General features: G+C 49.1%; 1 pseudogene; it reads left to right on the forward strand.

The window, feature by feature from the left end:
* The first annotated feature begins 5594 nt into the window (after positions 1 to 5594).
* LOC142260780 (U2 spliceosomal RNA) lies at positions 5595 to 5801 on the forward strand (annotated as a pseudogene).
* The last annotated feature ends 15809 nt before the right edge of the window (positions 5802 to 21610 follow it).

A 21610-nucleotide genomic window follows, 5' to 3' on the forward strand; every position in this document is an offset into this window, starting at 1 on the left:
CGTCCTTGTCCCAGCGCAGCGTTCAGTTATCCATTCAGCAAACCTTTGAACGCAGGCGCAAATACACTGCCAACACCCCACATGCCACAGTTCTAAATGCTAACATTTCGCGACTGCTTGCGCTGGAAATGTTGCCTTTTAGGCTGGTGGAGACAGAAGCATTCCGCGACCTGATGGCGGCAGCTGTCCCACGTTACTCGGTCCCCAGCCGCCACTATTTCTCCCGGTGTGCCGTCCCCGCGTTGCATAACCACGTGTCACAAAACATCACACGTGCCCTGAACAACGCTGTTTCACCCAAAGTCCACCTAACCACAGACACGTGGACAAGTGCTTGTGGGCAAGGCCGCTACATCTCGTTGACGGCACACTGGGTTAATATTGTGGAAGCTGGGACCCAGTCTGAGCGAGGGACGGAACACGTCCTTCCCACACCAAGGTTTGCAGGCCCTACCTCAGTCAGTGTTTCACCCACACTCTACAGCTCCGGAATGTCATGCTCTTCAGCCTCCTCCTCCTCCTGCGCATCCTCATCCACTGTACCCTCCACACCAGTCCCAAGCTGGAAGCACTGCAGCACTGCCTCGGCGAAGCGGCAACAGGCTGTGCTGAAGCTAATCTGCATAGGTGACAAACCCCACAATGCAGAAGAGCTGTGGACAGCTCTGAAACAGCAGGCAGATCACTGGCTCACACCTCTGAACCTAAAGCCAGGAAAGGTCGTGTGTGACAATGGCCGGAACCTGGTGGCGGCTTTGAGGCGAGGCCAGCTGACACATGTTCCATGCGTGGCCCATGTGCTCAACCTCGTGGTTCAGCGGTTTCTAAAGTCATACCCAGAGCTGTCTAATCTGCTGGTAAAAGTTCGCCGCCTGTCTGCACATTTTCGAAAGTCACCTACTGCTTCAGCCGGCCTTGCCGGCTTTCAGCGCAGTTTGCATCTTCCGGCTCACAGACTGGTGTGTGATGTCCCCACGCGTTGGAATTCAACTCTGCACATGTTGGTCAGGATATGTGAGCAGAAGAGGGCAGTTGTTGAGTACCTGCATCACCTAAGCCGTCGGGAAATGGGTCAAACTCCACACATAACACCTGAGGAGTGGAGATGGATGTCCGACCTATGTACCATCCTCCAAAACTTTGAGGACTCCACCAAGATGGTGAGTGGTGATGACGCCATTATTAGCGTCACCATACCGCTACTCTGCCTTCTAAAACGGTCTCTGCTCAAAACCAAACATGATGCATTGCAGGCAGAGCGCGATGAGTTGCAGCAAGAAACAGTAGTGGGTGTGGGTGATAACACACAGCCCAGCCTCGTCTCATCACAACGTGCAGTGGAGGACTATGACGAGGAGGAGGATGAAGACATGGAGCAAATCTCCGGCCAAATTGAGGATATGACATGCACACCAGTCATATCCTCGGTTCAGCGTGGCTGGCCAGAGGACAGGGTAGATGAGGAGGAGGAGGAGGAGGAGGAGGAGGACAGCATGTTCAGTCAACGTGTTGGTCAGGCTACTGAAGTCCTGGCTGTTAAGAGTCTGGCGCACATGGCTGACTTTATGGTAAGCTGCCTGTCTCGTGACCCTCGCGTTAAGAACATCTTGGCCGACAATCATTACTGGTTGGTAACACTGTTAGACCCACGCTACAAGGAGAACTTTATGTCTCTTATTCCCGAGGCGGAGAGGTCAACCAAAATGCAGCAGTTCCGGAAGGCCATAGTCACGGAAGTAGGCAAAGCATTCCCCTCACAAAACGCTAGCGGCATAGGTCAGGAATCAGTGGACAACCAAGGCGTACAGCCGAGAGAGGCACAAGTCCAATCCGCCAGAGGTAGGGGAACAGTCTTTAAGATGTGGGACAGTTTTCTCAGCCCCTCACGTACCACAGCCCCTGAGGTGCGGGGTAGTGCCACAAGAAATCCTAAGTTTGCCCAGATGCTCAAGGAGTACCTTGCAGATCGAACAACTGTACTCCGACATTCCTCTGTGCCTTACAATTATTGGGTATCCAAGGTGGACACGTGGCATGAATTGGCTCTCTACGCCTTGGAAGTCCTGGCCTGCCCTGCCGCTAGCGTTTTGTCAGAGCGTGTTTTTAGTGCCGCAGGTGGAATCATTACAGATAAACGCACCCGCCTGTCAACTGAAAATGCTGACAGGCTGACTCTGATCAAGATTAACAAGGGTTGGATTGGGCCAGACTTCACCACACCACCAGCAAATGAGAGCGGAATTTAAAGTTTGTAACGGGAATTTGCCATGTACCTCCAGTCACCCATGGGTACACACTTCTGGACTTTGGATAATCGCTGGACTGCTCCTCCTTCTCCTCATGCGCCACCATGATGACCGTTACAAGAGTTAGGCCTTTGTTTCAGGTATACCCCCAGTGGTAAATTTTTTCGCCCATTCTTTGCAGAATGGACATTACAACGACAGGAGACCCGCTCCTTTGCAATGGGAACAATGTTTTGAGGCCCTCATGCACGTCTCTATGCAGGGACAACGTGGAGCCTCCCAATTTTTGGCTGCCCTGCCAAAGGGCTATACTATAATACACCCACTTCCTGACAATGGACACTTAATGTTTTGAGGCCCTCATGCACGTCTCTATCCAGGGACAACGTGGAGCCTCCCAATTTTTGGCTGCCCTGCCAAAGGGCTATACTACAAAAGACCCACTTCCTGACAATGGACACTTAATGTTTTGAGGCCCTCATGCACGTCTCTATCCAGGGACAACGTGGAGACTCCCAATTTTTGGCTGCCCTGCCTAAGGGCTATACTATAATACACCCACTTCCTGACAATGGACACTTAATGTTTTGAGGCCCTCATGCACGTCTCTATCCAGGGACAACGTGGAGCCTCCCAATTTTTGGCTGCCCTGCCAAAGGGCTATACTACAAAAGACCCACTTCCTGACAATGGACACTTAATGTTTTGAGGCCCTCATGCACGTCTCTATCCAGGGACAACGTGGAGCCTCCCAATTTTTGGCTGCCCTGCCAAAGGGCTATACTACAAAAGACCCACTTCCTGACAATGGACACTTAATGTTTTGAGGCCCTCATGCACGTCTCTATCCAGGGACAACGTGGAGCCTCCCAATTTTTGGCTGCCCTGCCTAAGGGCTATACTATAATACACCCACTTCCTGACAATGGACACTTAATGTTTTGAGGCCCTCATGCACGTCTCTATCCAGGGACAACGTGGAGCCTCCCAATTTTTGGCTGCCCTGCCAAAGGGCTATACTATAATACACCCACTTCCTGACAATGGACACTTAATGTTTTGAGGCCCTCATGCACGTCTCTATCCAGGGACAACGTGGAGCCTCCCAATTTTTGGCTGCCCTGCCAAAGGGCTATACTACAAAAGACCCACTTCCTTCCAATGGGCACTTCAGGTTTACAGGCCCTCATGCACGTCTCTATCCAGGGACAACGTGGAGCCTCCCAATTTTTGGCTGCCCTGCCTAAGGGCTATACTATAATACACCCACTTCCTGACAATGGACACTTAATGTTTTGAGGCCCTCATGCATGTCTCTATCCAGGGACAACGTGGAGCCTCCCAATTATTGGCTGCCCTGCCAAAGGGCTATACTACAAAAGACCCACTTCCTTCCAATGGGCACTTCAGGTTTACAGGCCCTCATGCACGTCTCTATCCAGGGACAACGTGGAGCCTCCCAATTTTTGGCTGCCCTGCCAAAGGGCTATACTACAAAAGACCCACTTCCTTCCAATGGGCACTTCAGGTTTACAGGCCCTCATGCACGTCTCTATCCAGGGACAACGTGGAGCCTCCCAATTTTTGGCTGCCCTGCCTAAGGGCTATACTACAATAGACCCACTTCCTTACAATGGGCACTTCAGGTTTACAGGCCATCATGCACGTCTGTATGCAGGGGCATTGGTGAACCTCACAATTTTGGACTGCCCTGGCAAAGGAAAATACTACAAAGACTCAGTTCCTCAAAATGGGCACATTAGACTCAGAGGCCTTTTTGTACGTCTCTTCTCAGGGACATCGGAGTGCCACACAATGTTTTACGTAAAATCTTTCATGTATTGATCTCAAAAAGTAACATACATTAGCTCTATCTCACTATTGGGTATGTGCCCTTAACATTTCCGCTATGAAAAATCATTTTGGTGTCATTTTGGAAGGTTTTCTGGTGAGTCCGTAAAAATGGCGTAAAACGCGGACAAAATTATTCACAGCTGTGACTTTTGAGTGATAAATGCTTCAAGGGGTCTTCCCCATGCTGTTGCCATGTCATTTGAGCACTCTTCGGAGACTTTTGTGCCATTTTTAGGGTTTCTACATGCTGCCGGTGGTCATTTCACAAAAATACTCGGGTCTCCCATAGGATAACATTGGGCTCGGTGCTCGGGCCGAGTACACGAGTATCTTGGGAGGCTCGGCCCGAGCTTCGAGCACCCGAGCTTTTTAGTACTCGCTCATCACTACTAATAAACCTAAAAAATAAAAATAAATTGAATAAAAATCATGAATGTTGTGTTATAACAGGAAATTCGGTGTAAGAATGAATATCCGGGATGAGAGTTCAGCGAATGAGTTATAGAAATTGTTACAAAAAGGAGTGTGTACGGTTTATGCGTAAATTTTCAGAATGCGTACATGAAAATTATATGTATGTGAGAATGTCCCCCATGCTTTGTAAAAAGTTATTTATGAAAATGTAAATAAAATATATAAAAATGCCTAATTATTTATAATTTATGAGAAAGATATATATGTATGGAAGAATGTTATAAGGTGTCCAAGAACCATAAAGAAAAAGGGTGCATATATAATGTTAGAGGTCTAGAGTTCCACCAGGCTATATCACCCCTAAAGAAATAGAAAGAAGACCTTACTACCTGTGTACCCCAAAAAAAGCTATATTTCTTAGCCAGGATTATGGTGGAGATATGCACAAGTGAAATAAGAATATAAAGTAATACAATAAGATTATAAAACCAATATGTGTGCATTCATGCACCACCCGGTACGCTACCCTTGCCAAATTGCTCACTCTAGATCCCCACACGATCCATGAAGCCGTTCCCCCGGTCACACCGCCTGCTGCCGGTTCCCACTCATCCCTGGGGGAGTTAGGCGAGTGGTATCGAGAGCTACATGTCGGCACTGATGATATCCCCATACACCACAAGGAAGGGGTATACCGGGTGGTACAGGAGTATGAGCGGGTTTTTAGCAAGCACCCTCTAGATTTTGGGCAGATTAAAGGGGTTCAACACCACATCCCTACCGGTACACACTCCCCTATTAAAGAGAGATACAGGCCTATTCCCCCTGCGCACTACCAATGCGCCAAAGACATGTTGATGTGTCCGGTATAGGCCAGGGTGCCACTCAAGGCCGTAACCAATTCGGGTTATAGCTTCTCGGCCTTTTGGCTAAGATCAAGTGTAGTTTCGGAGGACGCTACCTTGGTCGGTACTGGAAGGTGCCTGGGATTGCACGTCTGCCGGCCTTGAGGAAGTGTGTGCGCCTTCTGGTGACACATAGCCCTCTTGTGCCTGGACGGTTCCCAGGCAACGGGAGGCGATCACCTTTGTTATTTTGAAGTCCTACTGATAAACAGAAAAAAAATAAAATTAAATCTGTTCTTATCAGTTTAATATCTGATACGTCCCCTCTCTGGGGACCATATATTAAATGGATTTTTAGAACAAGGAGATGGAAAAAATCTTGCTCTGTCCACTGCACGCATTGACCTGGTATTGCAGTACCTCCAGGACCGGTGCACCCCTTCTTAACCCAGTTTCCAAAAGCAGAACTCAATTCACCTGATTCAAATGAGCCCCATTAGTGAATTGAAAGAAAGCAAAAACTTTATATGCACCTCAATTTGGCCAATTCACTTTTCACACTTTCACCCTTTTTTTTATCTTTCACACCTTTTACTTGCTTTATTGATGCAAAAAGCTGTGCCAAATAGCAAACTCATCTCCACTCAACTTGACCAACTCTGCTATGTCCCGTGCAGTATCTTATTCTCAGTCTTATCTAGATCATTTGCAATTGAATAGAATAGATCCCTTTTGGCTGCTTATGACTGTGTAAAATATGTAGTTTTACTGGGCTGGGATGAGAGAATCCATTGAAGCATGGTGTAGGGATTGTGGTTCCTGTGTGCTAAGAAGAGAGGCTGGCACCAGCCAGAAAGCCCCATTGCAGCCAATAATCACTTAATAACTTTTTCAACTTGTCATCATATGGGAGGCCTTCCATTCCTTGTAGTAGTCTAGTTGCCCACCTTTGAACTGACTCTAACTTCTGAATGTCCTTATTAAAATGTGGAGCCCAAAACTGGTTCCCATATTCCAGATGTAGCCTTACAAGTGATTTATAGAGGTGTAACAATACGTTGGGATCACGGGATCTAATCTCCCTTTTTATACACCCTAAAATCTTGTCCCAAGCAGCATTCCATCAGCCTCTGGAAGGTTCCTGGCGCATTGCACAGCTCGAAGGGCATGCTTTTGAACTCGCAGAGACCCATAGGGGTGGCGAAGGCGGTCTTCTCCCGGTCTGCCTCAGCAATGGACACTTGCCAATAGTGACTAGTGAGATCAAGGGTAGAAAAATAATTTGCAGTTCTCAATGCAGCTAGCGATTCCTCAATACGGGGAGTGGTGCCGTCCTTCTTTTTTAACAGGATCAACAGAGCTGCCCAAAGGCTACAACTGTCACGGATAACCCCAGCCGCCTTCATGTTGCTCAACATGTCCTTGGTACACTGGCAATGTGAAGGTGGTATTGGCTTATAGCTCTCTTTGATGGGTGGGTGTGCACCTGTGGGGATGTGGTGTTGGACCCCTTTTATTCCCCCAAAATCTAGCGGTAACCCGCTCCCCAGCTTGGATGGATGCTGAGGGAGCCCCTTTTGCCCGCAGGCTCTGGCCCTGGGAACTGTAGCCTTGGCGGTGACTGTGCTTCCCTCTACGGTGTGAGCTGTTTCCTTCAATCGGGTCTTGACTGCTGGGAAACCCTGGAGGTTCCTGTCGCTAACGGATTTGACCGGTTTTACGGCGACTCCTAGCCTGGTCGGGGTCCGTAGGCCCTGCCGGATGGTGCTGGCTTCTCTTCACTCCCCGATCTGGTACCGGCGGGCCACCGCCCATCCCCGGTCCGTACGGTTCACTCCAATCAGCCTCTCCTGCAGAAGGTCACCACCGTCTGCCAACCTTGCTGAGTGCCCGGGCCACACACCCGGACACGGTCAGTCTCCTCTCCTCTTCACTTCTCTAACTCCAAAACTGATCTCTAATCTGACTCCTTTTCCCGCCTCCAGGACTGTGAACTCCTCGGTGGGTGGGATCAACCGCCTGGCCCACCCCCTGGTGTGGACATCAGCCCCTGGAGGAAGGCAACTAGGATTTGTGTTTAGCTTCGGTGTGCCTAGCCGGAGTGTAGAGTGTGTTGGTGTAGTACCTGTGACGACCTGGCTTGTCCAGGGCGCCACATTCCCCTATAGTAAAATGCAGACCGTCCGCGGGCTGCCCGTCCATCACCGGTTTTATTTTCACAACTGAAAAAAAATAAAACGGTAAAACATGTAAAAGCATCATAAACATTTTACAACGGTACAGCTTCCGCTCTTCTCCCACCCAAACAACCTGGCCCTGATGCTGCCCCTAAGAAGCGGGCAGCACCCCTTGACCCCAGTCCAGCACCAAGTTGCCCGAGCGGGTTCTGTCTCTTTCAGGGGGCCCACGTCCAAGGGGACCCCTGAACCCCCGGAGGATCGCCACCGGTTACGGTAGTGGCGGGCCTAGGCCATCCCTTTCCTCCAGGCCCATCCTCCCAAATCAGCCTCTCCGGAGGCGGTAACGGTGTCAAGCCAACAAACATTTTTATTTACATTGCACTAAGTTTGTGGTTGCCCTGCAAGTTCTCGGGCTTGTCCGTAAGCAGTTCCTTACGCAATGGTTGCACAGTCCCTACGGGGACAACAGTTGCCGGCAACGGCCGGTTTAATCACGGTTCAATCAGGTAAACTTCTTTGGTTGATCATCTTTACTTATCATTTAAAACTTTCAAACTGGTACACTCAACACATAAAGCCCCCCCCTTTTAAAGAGTAGTTTCCCTGTACCTAAGTGGGGGTCTACCTAGGTTGGGGCGAGTGGACCTTCGGGGTCCGGTGTCAGTGGTGACAGGCAGTGGGGCAGAGGGAACAGTCAGTTCCTCCTCCCTGCTATCATGTGGGGCAGGCGGAGGCGTAGGGGAGCTGGGTACAGGTACATCCCTGGGCACTGGCTCGCGGTTAACCGTTTCCATCATTTCTTCATCCACGGGTTGTGGGAACAGTATCACTGGAAGGATCACCGCACCGTTCTGTGTAGGCCAGTCTGCTGGAAAATCACCCATCATGGTGTGGATTACCTCTTTTTCCTTCTCCACTGGACTGGGAACTGGAGCCTCATCCGCTACTCTCAATGCTGGTGGGCACTTCTTCAGGTGGTCTCGGGAAACCGTGGCCAAAGTCCCCCCCTGGTCACGGCTGATCTGGTAGGCCTTCCCATTCTCCCATCCTGTGGGCTGGACTACATACGGGGTTTTTTCCCATTGATCATCCAGCTTGTGGGCCCTTCTTTTCCGCTTCAGCACTACATCCCCAGGTCGGAAGGAACCGGCAGGCGCCTTCTTGTTGAAGCACTGCTCCTGTTGTCCCCGACTCCGGCACAAGTTCTTTTCAACATACTCCTGGACCTGTCGGTACTGTGTCCTCCGCCGAGTGTCCCATTCAGCTGTCGACAGGAGTGCTTCTGAAGCTTCCAAGCCCATTTCCAGATCCACTGGTAGCCGGCCGGGACGAGCTCTCATCAGGTATGCTGGAGTGCATTTCGTAGAGCTGGAAGGGATGTTGTTGTACATATCGACCAGGTCAGGTAGCTTCTCCAGCCACAGGTTCCGCTCTTCCAGTGGTAACGTCTTGAGGAGGCCCAGGACCAAGTGGTTCATCTTTTCACAAATGCCATTGGTTTGGGCGTGGTAAGGCGTGGTCCGGATTTTCTTGCAGCCGTACAACTGGCAGAATTCCTGGAATACCTCTGCTTCAAAGGCCGGACCCTGGTCGGTAAGCACCCTCTCCGGGTACCAATGCGGTCAACAGAAATAAGCCTGGAAAGCCTTAGCAGCGGTGCGGCCGGTTAAGTCCTTAACTGGGACAACCACCAGGAACCTCGAGTAGTGGTCTACGATGGTCAGAGCGTAGGTGTACCCACTTCGGCTGGGGGTGAGCTTTACATGGTCAAGGGCAACCAGCTCCAGCGGTTGGTGTGTAATGATCGGGTGTAGGGGTGCCTTCTGGCTGGCCTCGTCCTTCCTTCTCAATGCGCAAGGGCCACATTCTCGGCACCAGGCCTCCACAGATTCCCGCATTCCACTCCAATAGAACCGCTCTCTTAACAACATCTCTAGCTTCTTCCACCCGAAGTGCACTGCACCATCATGGTATGCTTGCAGGACGGTGGGCACGTTAGCCTGGGGAATCACCAGCTGGCGGATCTTCTCGTGAGTCTTTGGATTAATCAGCTCGCGATACAACTTCCCCTGGTGTAGGTATAGCCGGGTCCGTTCTTGCCACAGACGTTGGGCTTCGGCAGGGGCAGCAGGGTCTATCCCAGCAGAACCCTGTTCCACTAGAGTCTTGACCAGGCGGACAGCAGGTGCCTGGTCCTGAGCTTCCTGCCAGTCCTGTCGGGGCAGCGGATCCAGGTTCACCCGTTGTTGGTAGACGTGCACCTTCTCAGTGAATGGCCGGTGAAATGCAGGCAACTCGATCTCTTCGAGGTCATCATCCTCTGGCCCCTCTTCCGACAGGTGGGGCATCCGGGAGAGTGCATTGGCATTGACGTTGGTACGGCCGGCCCGGTACTTGATGGTGAAATCGTAGTTGGCTAACCTGGTCACCCACCGCTGCTCCAACGCGCCCAGCTTGGCCGTATCTAGATGGGTCAGCAGGTTATTGTCTGTGTACGCGGTGAACTTGGCTGCTGCCAGGTAATGGCGGAACCGCTCGGTGATAGCCCACACCAGTGCCAAGAGCTCAAGCTTGAAGGAGATGTAGTTCTCAGGGTTCCTCTCAGTCGGTCGGAGTTTTCGGCTAGCATAAGCTATTACCTTTTCCCTTCTGTCTTGGACCTGGGATAGAACAGCCCCCAAGCCCACATTGCTGGCGTCGGTGTAGAGGATGAATGGGCGGCTGTAGTCAGGGTACGGTAGGATTTCCTCTCCGGTCAGGGCTGTTCTCAGCTGGCGGAAGGATTCCTCATGCTTTTCTTCCCACACCAATGGGGCTACTAGGGATCTACCACCCTTGGTCTGTCCTACGAGGAGGTCTTGCATGGGGGCAGCCATCTTTGTGTACCCCTTAATGAAGCGACGGTAATATCCCACCAGGCCCAGAAACTGCCTCACTTCCCTCACTGTGGTCGGTCTCGGCCAGTCTTGGATGGCGGTGATCTTCTCGGGGTTGGGGGCGACACCTTCCGCACCAACCACATGTCCTAGGTACTGCACTCTGGGTTTCAGCAGATGACACTTTGAGGGCTTCAACTTCATCCCATACTTGGCAAGGGACGCGAACACCTCGGCTAGGTGCTCCAGGTGGGCTTCATACGTCTGTGAGTACACAATCACATCATCCAAGTACAGCAAAACGGTTCCATAGGCAGTCTTCTCTCGGTATTCCGGTGCCACGGCCACCTGCCAGTACCCGCTGGTGAGGTCAAGGGTGGAGAAGTAGTTAGCGGTTCTCAGCGAGGCCAGGGACTCTTTGATGCGGGGCAGAGGGTAAGCATCCTTATGCGTTATCTGGTTAATCTTCCGGTAATCCACACACATCCGCATGGTGCCATCCTTCTTCTTAACCAGCACCAACGGAGCGGCCCAGGGACTACAGCTGTCCCTAATAACCCCTGCCTCCTTCATGTTCCTCAACATGTCTTTGGCGCATTGGTAGTGCGCAGGGGGAATAGGCCTGTATCTCTCTTTAATAGGGGAGTGTGTACCGGTAGGGATGTGGTGTTGAACCCCTTTAATCTGCCCAAAATCTAGAGGGTGCTTGCTAAAAACCCGCTCATACTCCTGTACCACCCGGTATACCCCTTCCTTGTGGTGTATGGGGGTATCATCAGTGCCGACATGTAGCTCTCGATACCACTCGCCTAACTCCCCCAGGGATGAGTGGGAACCGGCAGCAGGCGGTGTGACCGGGGGAACGGCTTCATGGATCGTGTGGGGATCTAGAGTGAGCAATTTGGCAAGGGTAGCGTACCGGGTGGTGCATGAATGCACACATATTGGTTTTATAATCTTATTGTATTACTTTATATTCTTATTTCACTTGTGCATATCTCCACCATAATCCTGGCTAAGAAATATAGCTTTTTTTGGGGTACACAGGTAGTAAGGTCTTCTTTCTATTTCTTTAGGGGTGATATAGCCTGGTGGAACTCTAGACCTCTAACATTATATATGCACCCTTTTTCTTTATGGTTCTTGGACACCTTATAACATTCTTCCATACATATATATCTTTCTCATAAATTATAAATAATTAGGCATTTTTATATATTTTATTTACATTTTCATAAATAACTTTTTACAAAGCATGGGGGACATTCTCACATACATATAATTTTCATGTACGCATTCTGAAAATTTACGCATAAACCGTACACACTCCTTTTTGTAACAATTTCTATAACTCATTCGCTGAACTCTCATCCCGGATATTCATTCTTACACCGAATTTCCTGTTATAACACAACATTCATGATTTTTATTCAATTTATTTTTATTTTTTAGGTTTATTAGTAGTGATGAGCGAGTACTAAAAAGCTCGGGTGCTCGAAGCTCGGGCCGAGCCTCCCAAGATACTCGTGTACTCGGCCCGAGCACCGAGCCCAATGTTATCCTATGGGAGACCCGAGTATTTTTGTGAAATGACCACCGGCAGCATGTTGAAACCCTAAAAATGGCACAAAAGTCTCCGAAGAGTGCTCAAATGACATGGCAACAGCATGGGGAAGACCCCTTGAAGCATTTATCACTCAAAAGTCACAGCTGTGAATAATTTTGTCCGCGTTTTACGCCATTTTTACGGACTCACCAGAAAACCTTCCAAAATGACACCAAAATGATTTTTCATAGCGGAAATGTTAAGGGCACATACCCAATAGTGAGATAGAGCTAATGTATGTTACTTTTTGAGATCAATACATGAAAGATTTTACGTAAAACATTGTGTGGCACTCCGATGTCCCTGAGAAGAGACGTACATAAAGGCCTCTGAGTCTAATGTGCCCATTTTGAGGAACTGAGTCTTTGTAGTATTTTCCTTTGCCAGGGCAGTCCAAAATTGTGAGGTTCACCAATGCCCCTGCATACAGACGTGCATGATGGCCTGTAAACCTGAAGTGCCCATTGTAAGGAAGTGGGTCTATTGTAGTATAGCCCTTAGGCAGGGCAGCCAAAAATTGGGAGGCTCCACGTTGTCCCTGGATAGAGACGTGCATGAGGGCCTCAAAACATTAAGTGTCCAGTGTCAGGAAGTGGGTGTATTATAGTATAGCCCTTAGGCAGGGCAGCCAAAAATTGGGAGGCTCCACGTTGTCCCTGGATAGAGACGTGCATGAGGGCCTGTAAACCTGAAGTGCCCATTGGAAGGAAGTGGGTCTTTTGTAGTATAGCCCTTTGGCAGGGCAGCCAAAAATTGGGAGGCTCCACGTTGTCCCTGGATAGAGACGTGCATGAGGGCCTCAAAACATTAAGTGTCCATTGTCAGGAAGTGGGTGTATTATAGTATAGCCCTTTGGCAGGGCAGCCAAAAATTGGGAGGCTCCACGTTGTCCCTGCATAGAGACGTGCATGAGGGCCTCAAAACATTGTTCCCATTGCAAAGGAGCGGGTCTCCTGTCGTTGTAATGTCCATTCTGCAAAGAATGGGCGAAAAAATTTACCACTGGGGGTATACCTGAAACAAAGGCCTAACTCTTGTAACGGTCATCATGGTGGCGCATGAGGAGAAGGAGGAGCAGTCCAGCGATTATCCAAAGTCCAGAAGTGTGTACCCATGGGTGACTGGAGGTACATGGCAAATTCCCGTTACAAACTTTAAATTCCGCTCTCATTTGCTGGTGGTGTGGTGAAGTCTGGCCCAATCCAACCCTTGTTCGTCTTGATCAGAGTCAGCCTGTCAGCATTTTCAGTTGACAGGCGGGTGCGTTTATCTGTAATGATTCCACCTGCGGCACTAAAAACACGCTCTGACAAAACGCTAGCGGCAGGGCAGGCCAGGACTTCCAAGGCGTAGAGAGCCAATTCATGCCACGTGTCCACCTTGGATACCCAATAATTGTAAGGCACAGAGGAATGTCGGAGTACAGTTGTTCGATCTGCAAGGTACTCCTTGAGCATCTGGGCAAACTTAGGATTTCTTGTGGCACTACCCCGCACCTCAGGGGCTGTGGTACGTGAGGGGCTGAGAAAACTGTCCCACATCTTAAAGACTGTTCCCCTACCTCTGGCGGATTGGACTTGTGCCTCTCTCGGCTGTACGCCTTGGTTGTCCACTGATTCCTTACCTATGCCGCTAGCGTTTTGTGAGGGGAATGCTTTGCCTACTTCCGTGACTATGGCCTTCCGGAACTGCTGCATTTTGGTTGACCTCTCCGCCTCGGGAATAAGAGACATAAAGTTCTCCTTGTAGCGTGGGTCTAACAGTGTTACCAACCAGTAATGATTGTCGGCCAAGATGTTCTTAACGCGAGGGTCACGAGACAGGCAGCTTACCATAAAGTCAGCCATGTGCGCCAGACTCTTAACAGCCAGGACTTCAGTAGCCTGACCAACACGTTGACTGAACATGCTGTCCTCCTCCTCCTCCTCCTCCTCCTCCTCATCTACCCTGTCCTCTGGCCAGCCACGCTGAACCGAGGATATGACTGGTGTGCATGTCATATCCTCAATTTGGCCGGAGATTTGCTCCATGTCTTCATCCTCCTCCTCGTCATAGTCCTCCACTGCACGTTGTGATGAGACGAGGCTGGGCTGTGTGTTATCACCCACACCCACTACTGTTTCTTGCTGCAACTCATCGCGCTCCGCCTGCAATGCATCATGTTTGGTTTTGAGCAGAGACCGTTTTAGAAGGCAGAGTAGCGGTATGGTGACGCTAATAATGGCGTCATCACCACTCACCATCTTGGTGGAGTCCTCAAAGTTTTGGAGGATGGTACATAGGTCGGACATCCATCTCCACTCCTCAGGTGTTATGTGTGGAGTTTGACCCATTTCCCGACGGCTTAGGTGATGCAGGTACTCAACAACTGCCCTCTTCTGCTCACATATCCTGACCAACATGTGCAGAGTTGAATTCCAACGCGTGGGGACATCACACACCAGTCTGTGAGCCGGAAGATGCAAACTGCGCTGAAAGCCGGCAAGGCCGGCTGAAGCAGTAGGTGACTTTCGAAAATGTGCAGACAGGCGGCGAACTTTTACCAGCAGATCAGACAGCTCTGGGTATGACTTTAGAAACCGCTGAACCACGAGGTTGAGCACATGGGCCACGCATGGAACATGTGTCAGCTGGCCTCGCCTCAAAGCCGCCACCAGGTTCCGGCCATTGTCACACACGACCTTTCCTGGCTTTAGGTTCAGAGGTGTGAGCCAGTGATCTGCCTGCTGTTTCAGAGCTGTCCACAGCTCTTCTGCATTGTGGGGTTTGTCACCTATGCAGATTAGCTTCAGCACAGCCTGTTGCCGCTTCGCCGAGGCAGTGCTGCAGTGCTTCCAGCTTGGGACTGGTGTGGAGGGTACAGTGGATGAGGATGCGCAGGAGGAGGAGGAGGCTGAAGAGCATGACATTCCGGAGCTGTAGAGTGTGGGTGAAACACTGACTGAGGTAGGGCCTGCAAACCTTGGTGTGGGAAGGACGTGTTCCGTCCCTCGCTCAGACTGGGTCCCAGCTTCCACAATATTAACCCAGTGTGCCGTCAACGAGATGTAGCGGCCTTGCCCACAAGCACTTGTCCACGTGTCTGTGGTTAGGTGGACTTTGGGTGAAACAGCGTTGTTCAGGGCACGTGTGATGTTTTGTGACACGTGGTTATGCAACGCGGGGACGGCACACCGGGAGAAATAGTGGCGGCTGGGGACCGAGTAACGTGGGACAGCTGCCGCCATCAGGTCGCGGAATGCTTCTGTCTCCACCAGCCTAAAAGGCAAGATTTCCAGCGCAAGCAGTCGCGAAATGTTAGCATTTAGAACTGTGGCATGTGGGGTGTTGGCAGTGTATTTGCGCCTGCGTTCAAAGGTTTGCTGAATGGATAACTGAACGCTGCGCTGGGACAAGGACGTGCTTGATGATGGTGTTATTTCTGAGTAGGCAACTGCAGGTGCAGGACCGGAGGAGGCTTGTTCGCAGGCAGCATGGACAGGGGATTGGCTCGCATGCACAACCAGCGAAGACGTAGCAGTGACATTAGCAAGCACTGCTCCTCGACTCTGTTGTACTTCCCACAAAGTCGGGTGCTTGGCTGACATGTGCCTGATCATGCTGGTGGTGGTCAGGCTGCTAGTTTTGGTACCCCTGCTGATGCTGGCACGCCAGGTGTTGCAAATGGCCTTTTTAGAATCATCTGGATCCAACTTAAAAAACTGCCAGACTCGGGAAGACCTAACATTTGTACAGGCACCTTGTGTCGTGTTGTTGTTCCGGGGAACGGTTGCCTGACTTCTGCCTGGAGCCACCACCCTGCTTCTTACTGCCTGTTGGGATGCTACGCCTCCCTCCCCCTGTGCACTGCTGTCCTCGCTCTGCATATCCTCCTGCCAGGTTGGGTCAGTTACTGGATCATCCACCACGTCGTCTTCCTCTTCCGCACCCTGCTCCTCCTCCTGACTTCCTGACAATTGTGTCTCATCATCGTCCACCCCTTGTTGAGACACGTTGCCAACTTCGTGAGAACGTGGCTGCTCAAATATTTGGCCATCTGTACATACGATCTCCTCATGACCCACTTCAACATGAGCTGGCGAGAGGCCAGAATGTGCGAATGGAAACGTGAACAGCTCTTCCGAGTGTCCAAGTGTGGGATCATTAATGTCCGAGGACGTGTACTCAGCCTTGTGGTAGGAAGGAGGATCAGGTTCTGAAATGTGCGGTGCAGTATCACGGCTACTGACACTTGACCATGTGGAAGACAGAGTGTTTGTGGTGGTGCCAATCTGACTGGAAGCATTATCCGCTATCCAACTAACAACCTGTTGACACTGGTCTTGGTTCAAGAGCGGTGTACTGCTGCGGTCCCCAAGAATTTGGGACAGGACGTGCGAGCGACTAGATGTGGCCCTTTGTTGTGGCAAAATTAGAGCTTGCCCACGACCTCGGCCTCTGCCTGCACCACCATCACGTCCACTTCCTTGTTCCTTGCCAACGCCCTTGCGCATTTTGCAATGCTGTGCTGACGTGTATTCACTAGACTTGGGCGTTATATCAAAGTTTGTGCAAATTGTGCACCTGTACGCTGCCACCGACAGGCACACACGTGCGGTTTTTAAATGCAAGCACGGACGCACTAAGAACCTAACAGGTTTTAGGAGCAAAAATTAATGACGAGAACTCTGACACTATCAGCCACTGCTGACTGACGTGTATTATACACTACACTTGTGCGTTATATAATAGTTTGGTAAAAACGCACACAAGTGCACCTGTACGCTGCCACCGACAGGCACACACGTGCGGTTTTTAAATGCAAGCACGGACGCACTAAGAACCTAACACAGGTTTTAGGAGCAAAAATTAATGACGAGAACTCTGACACTATCAGCCACTGCTGACTGACGTGTATTATACACTACACTTGTGCGTTATATAATAGTTTGGTAAAAACGCACACAAGTGCACCTGTACGCTGCCACCGACAGGCACACACGTGCGGTTTTTAAATGCAAGCACGGATGCACTAAGAACCTAACACAGGTTTTAGGAGCAAAAATTAATGACGAGAACTCTGACACTATCAGCCACTGCTGACTGACGTGTATTATACACTACACTTGTGCGTTATATAATAGTTTGGTAAAAACGCACACAAGTGCACCTGTACGCTGCCACCGACAGGCACACACGTGCGGTTTTTAAATGCAAGCACGGACGCACTAAGAACCTAACACAGGTTTTAGGAGCAAAAATTAATGACGAGAACTCTGACACTATCAGCCACTGCTGACTGACGTGTATTATACACTACACTTGTGCGTTATATAATAGTTTGGTAAAAACGCACACAAGTGCACCTGTACGCTGCCACCGACAGGCACACACGTGCGGTTTTTAAATGCAAGCACGGACGCACTAAGAACCTAACACAGGTTTTAGGAGCAAAAATTAATGACGAGAACTCTGACACTATCAGCCACTGCTGACTGACGTGTATTATACACTACACTTGTGCGTTATATAATAGTTTGGTAAAAACGCACACAAGTGCACCTGTACGCTGCCACCGACAGGCACACACGTGCGGTTTTTAAATGCAAGCACGGACGCACTAAGAACCTAACACAGGTTTTAGGAGCAAAAATTAATGACGAGAACTCTGACACTATCAGCCACTGCTGACTGACGTGTATTATACACTACACTTGTGCGTTATATAATAGTTTGGTAAAAACGCACACAAGTGCACCTGTACGCTGCCACCGACAGGCACACACGTGCGGTTTTTAAATGCAAGCACGGACGCACTAAGAACCTAACAGGTTTTAGGAGCGACAATTGCTGAGAAGTCTGACACTATCAGGACTGTTTTAGACTGTGTACACCAGCCCCAGATATGATGAAGGCTGGTATACGGTCACCACTAGGAATGGCTATATACCCTGCCTGCCTGCCTGCCTGCCTGCCTGTATACTGCTACAATAGTCCTGACAAGGACTCTTTTGGTCACTAGCCTGTATTCCAACCTGGCTATACCCTGCCTGTATACAGCAACAATAGTCCTGAGAAGGACTCTGCTACTGTACTCCGACCTGGCTATACCCTGCCTGCCTGTATACAACTAGAATAGTCCTGAGAAGGACTTTTGGTCACACTGTTTGCAGCCCTGCTACGGAAATAGCTATAAAGGGCCGCAAACCTTTCCCTGAAGCAGCGACCCTCTCCCTGCACTGACTGTCTGGATAGCTGTGAGCAGAGCACAGCGCGCCCGCCGGTATAAAGGCTCGGTCACGCTGTGCAGGCCGGCCAATCACTGCAATTCCACAACTAACAGGGCTGTGGCATTGCAGTGGTCTGCCAGCCAATCCCTGCATGAGGGCTGGCTCTCAAAAGAGCGCCAACATGCAGGGATGAAGACCACGAGTACAGCACGAGTATCGCGAGATTACTCGGTCCCCGTCGAGTAGACCGAGTACAGTGATACTCGTGCGAGTACCGAGTAGTAACAAGCATGCTCGCTCATCACTATTTATTAGTAAAATGGCTTACACTCCCCTTTTTTCCACTTTTTTCTTCACTACTTTTATAAAGAAATTTTTCCTTTCTTTATTCTTAATGCAATTTTATATAGCAACACCACCATTTTTTGCCACGAACATAATTTTTCTTGTCCGTCATCCCGTTCACCCTTACAGGGTTGTGGACAGATGCACTTGTCACTACACTTCTAAGACTCAATACAGGGTCTGGAGCTCAATGCTCCCTTTTTGTTTTTTTTTTCTTCTTTTTTTTCTTTTTTTCATTTTGTCCTTCTTCTTCTTCTTTTTCTGATTTTTGTCTCAAAAAGCTGATGAAATTTGAAACACTATACCCCAGTGATTTTATAAATGTTTCTCAATATATCACTTGAGAACTTTTATGGCCGGTATTGTAACAGTTGACCATCCCGGCAGTATTTGAAATACAGCAGTCAGTCCTCTGACGTAGCTCCATATGTGTATATATAGAGGTTCTTCCTCCTTTGATTGCATACTGTTCTTTTTTTGCCCTGATGAAGGAGATAGTGATCTCTGAAACACATTGACCGGAAAAAAGAATAAAGAGATGAAATAATTAACATCAGTTTCCTTTGGTGACAGCGCGGCACGCACCCGATTTTCCTCCTATACGTTATTGCTCTTCTACTAGGGGCTGCGGCTGTCGCCATTTGTAACGTGCATTTAGGGGTTGTGACTGGCACAACCTTAATAGGTGAGTGCAACTACTATTAATTATTTGTTACCTTACCAGGTAAGACCCTAATTTGTGCGTCTGCTCCAGAGTTATTTCCCTGATTATTAATATCTGACAGGCAGTGATTGATCCTGCATTCTCACCTTCCTCTCTGTTGCACATTCTTATTGTTCCTATATGCTCTCTATTTCCATCAGACTTTTTTTGTCCTTCGGTGGGGCTCTAACATATGTGCACCATTTATTATTTATTTTTATGGATTCCTTTCTTTTTTCATGCTAGCGTTCATTATGCAGTAGTCATTCATGATATATCTTATATTTGTGAATCCTTTAGGGCTCTATATGTCTGGTGCATCACATTGGGTCTTTTCAGTGCACAATAGGCACCTTTTTCTGTTATGCTCTGCTGCCACCTTATGGACATCCTATCAGTGATGCCAGAAAAAAATGGACATGTCTCCGTGCAGCAATCACGGACACGCGGGTACGCCGCACGGAGACACGTGCAGTGAAAAATCACTGATGTGTGAGCAGACCCATTCATTATAATGGATCTGCGTATCTCAGTGATTCTGTTATGTTTAAAAAAAAGCACAAACGTACCAGAATCACTGACGTGTGAAACAGGCCTTATAGTGTTTTGATTTATGTATGTATTATACAACTTCTGTGGATCTTGTATGAGTGACTTTTCTTCATTTTATTGGATTGTTTTAAAATATTGAAATAAAGTCACGCTTCCTATGCATCCTTTTGTATTCTGATTGGCTACTATAATACAGTTTTTAGGCACTGAGATCGATACCAGAGGCATGGTCTTCCGCTTACCAGAGGATAAGCTCAAAAGGCTAAGGGACATAATAGAAGGGTTTAGTGCTGTTAATAAGGTGGCATTAAGATAAATGAAATATATCTTCTCGGTCTTCTCGTTTTCTTGCTGAGTTGTGCCAATGGACAGAGTTTTTTCTAGACATTTGCTATTGGAAACTCAGGGAACCAAAGCTCCTGGATAGAGTTGAGCGCGGTTCGTGGTTCGTGGTTCTCCAGTTCTAGGCTCGAGTGATTTTGGGGCATGTTCTAGATCGAACTAGAACTCGAGCTTTTTGCAAAAGCTCGATAGTTCTAGAAACGTTCGAGAACGGTTCTAGCAGCCAAAAAACAGCTAAATCATAGCTTGGTTTCTGCTGTAATAGTGTAAGTCACTCTGTGAATCAAACTATTATCACATTTCAGTGTATAGTGTGCGTGAACAGCGCCTTCAGATCACTGCTGTTTCTATAATGGCGATCGCCATTTTTTTTTTTTTTTTCTTGTCTTCCTTCCCTAAGTGCGCGCGTCTTGTGGGGCGGGCCAGCATGTCAGCCAATCACAGACACACACACAGCTAAGTTGACTTTGAGCCAGAGAAGCAACGGCATGTGTGATAGGATCTGCATGTCACATGTCCCTGCATTATAAAACCGGACATTTTCTTTACGGACGCCATTATCTGCCTTCTGCGTCTTTGGTGTCAGACATCACTGTCGCAGCTCCGTCCTCCTGAGTCCTATAGCCGATACAGCTGTATGCGCTGCATACACAGCGTTAGACAGCATAGGGAGAGCACTTTATAGCAGTCCTTTTAAGGGCTCAAACCGGCAGGGTCAGAGAGCCATAGGTGACAGGTCCTGCAAACAGCAACAGCATCTGTGTAGCCAAGGTCAGGGATTTCCTCCCTGCATTTCACCATTAGGAGGGAATAGAAAGGCAGGCTTCCATTCCTCTACCCAGAGCACCACAATCCTGCCACTGTACCCTCCTGTCCTCTGCACACTCCAACTCATTATAACTAAGCCATTATACTAGCAAACACTCAGTGTACCTAGTGGCATCCTATCTGTGGCTATTGGACTTTGCTATAGTCCCACTAGTGCAAAGACATTTGCAGAGCACGTCTGCCTGCATTGCACACTCCAACTTTTTTAAACTAAGCAATTTTACTAGCAAACACTCAGTGTACCTAGTGGCATCCTATACGTGGCTATTGGACTTTGCTATAGTCCCACTTGTGCCAAGACATTTGCAGAGCGCATCTGCCTGCGTTGCACACTCCAACTAATTTTAACTTAGCCATTATACTAGCAAACACTCAGTGTACCTAGTGGCATCCTATACGTGGCTATTGGACTTTGCTATAGTCCCACTAGTGCCAAGACATTTGCAGAGCGCATCTGCCTGCGTTGCACACTCCAACTAATTATAAGTAAGCCATTATACTAGCAAACACTCAGTGTACCTAGTGGCATCCTATCTGTGGCTATTGGACTTTGCTATAGTCCCACTAGTGCAAAGACATTTGCAGAGCACGTCTGCCTGCATTGCACACT

This window comes from Anomaloglossus baeobatrachus, unplaced genomic scaffold (genome assembly GCF_048569485.1).
Source record: "Anomaloglossus baeobatrachus isolate aAnoBae1 unplaced genomic scaffold, aAnoBae1.hap1 Scaffold_180, whole genome shotgun sequence".
Classification (NCBI taxonomy): domain Eukaryota; kingdom Metazoa; phylum Chordata; class Amphibia; order Anura; family Aromobatidae; genus Anomaloglossus; species Anomaloglossus baeobatrachus.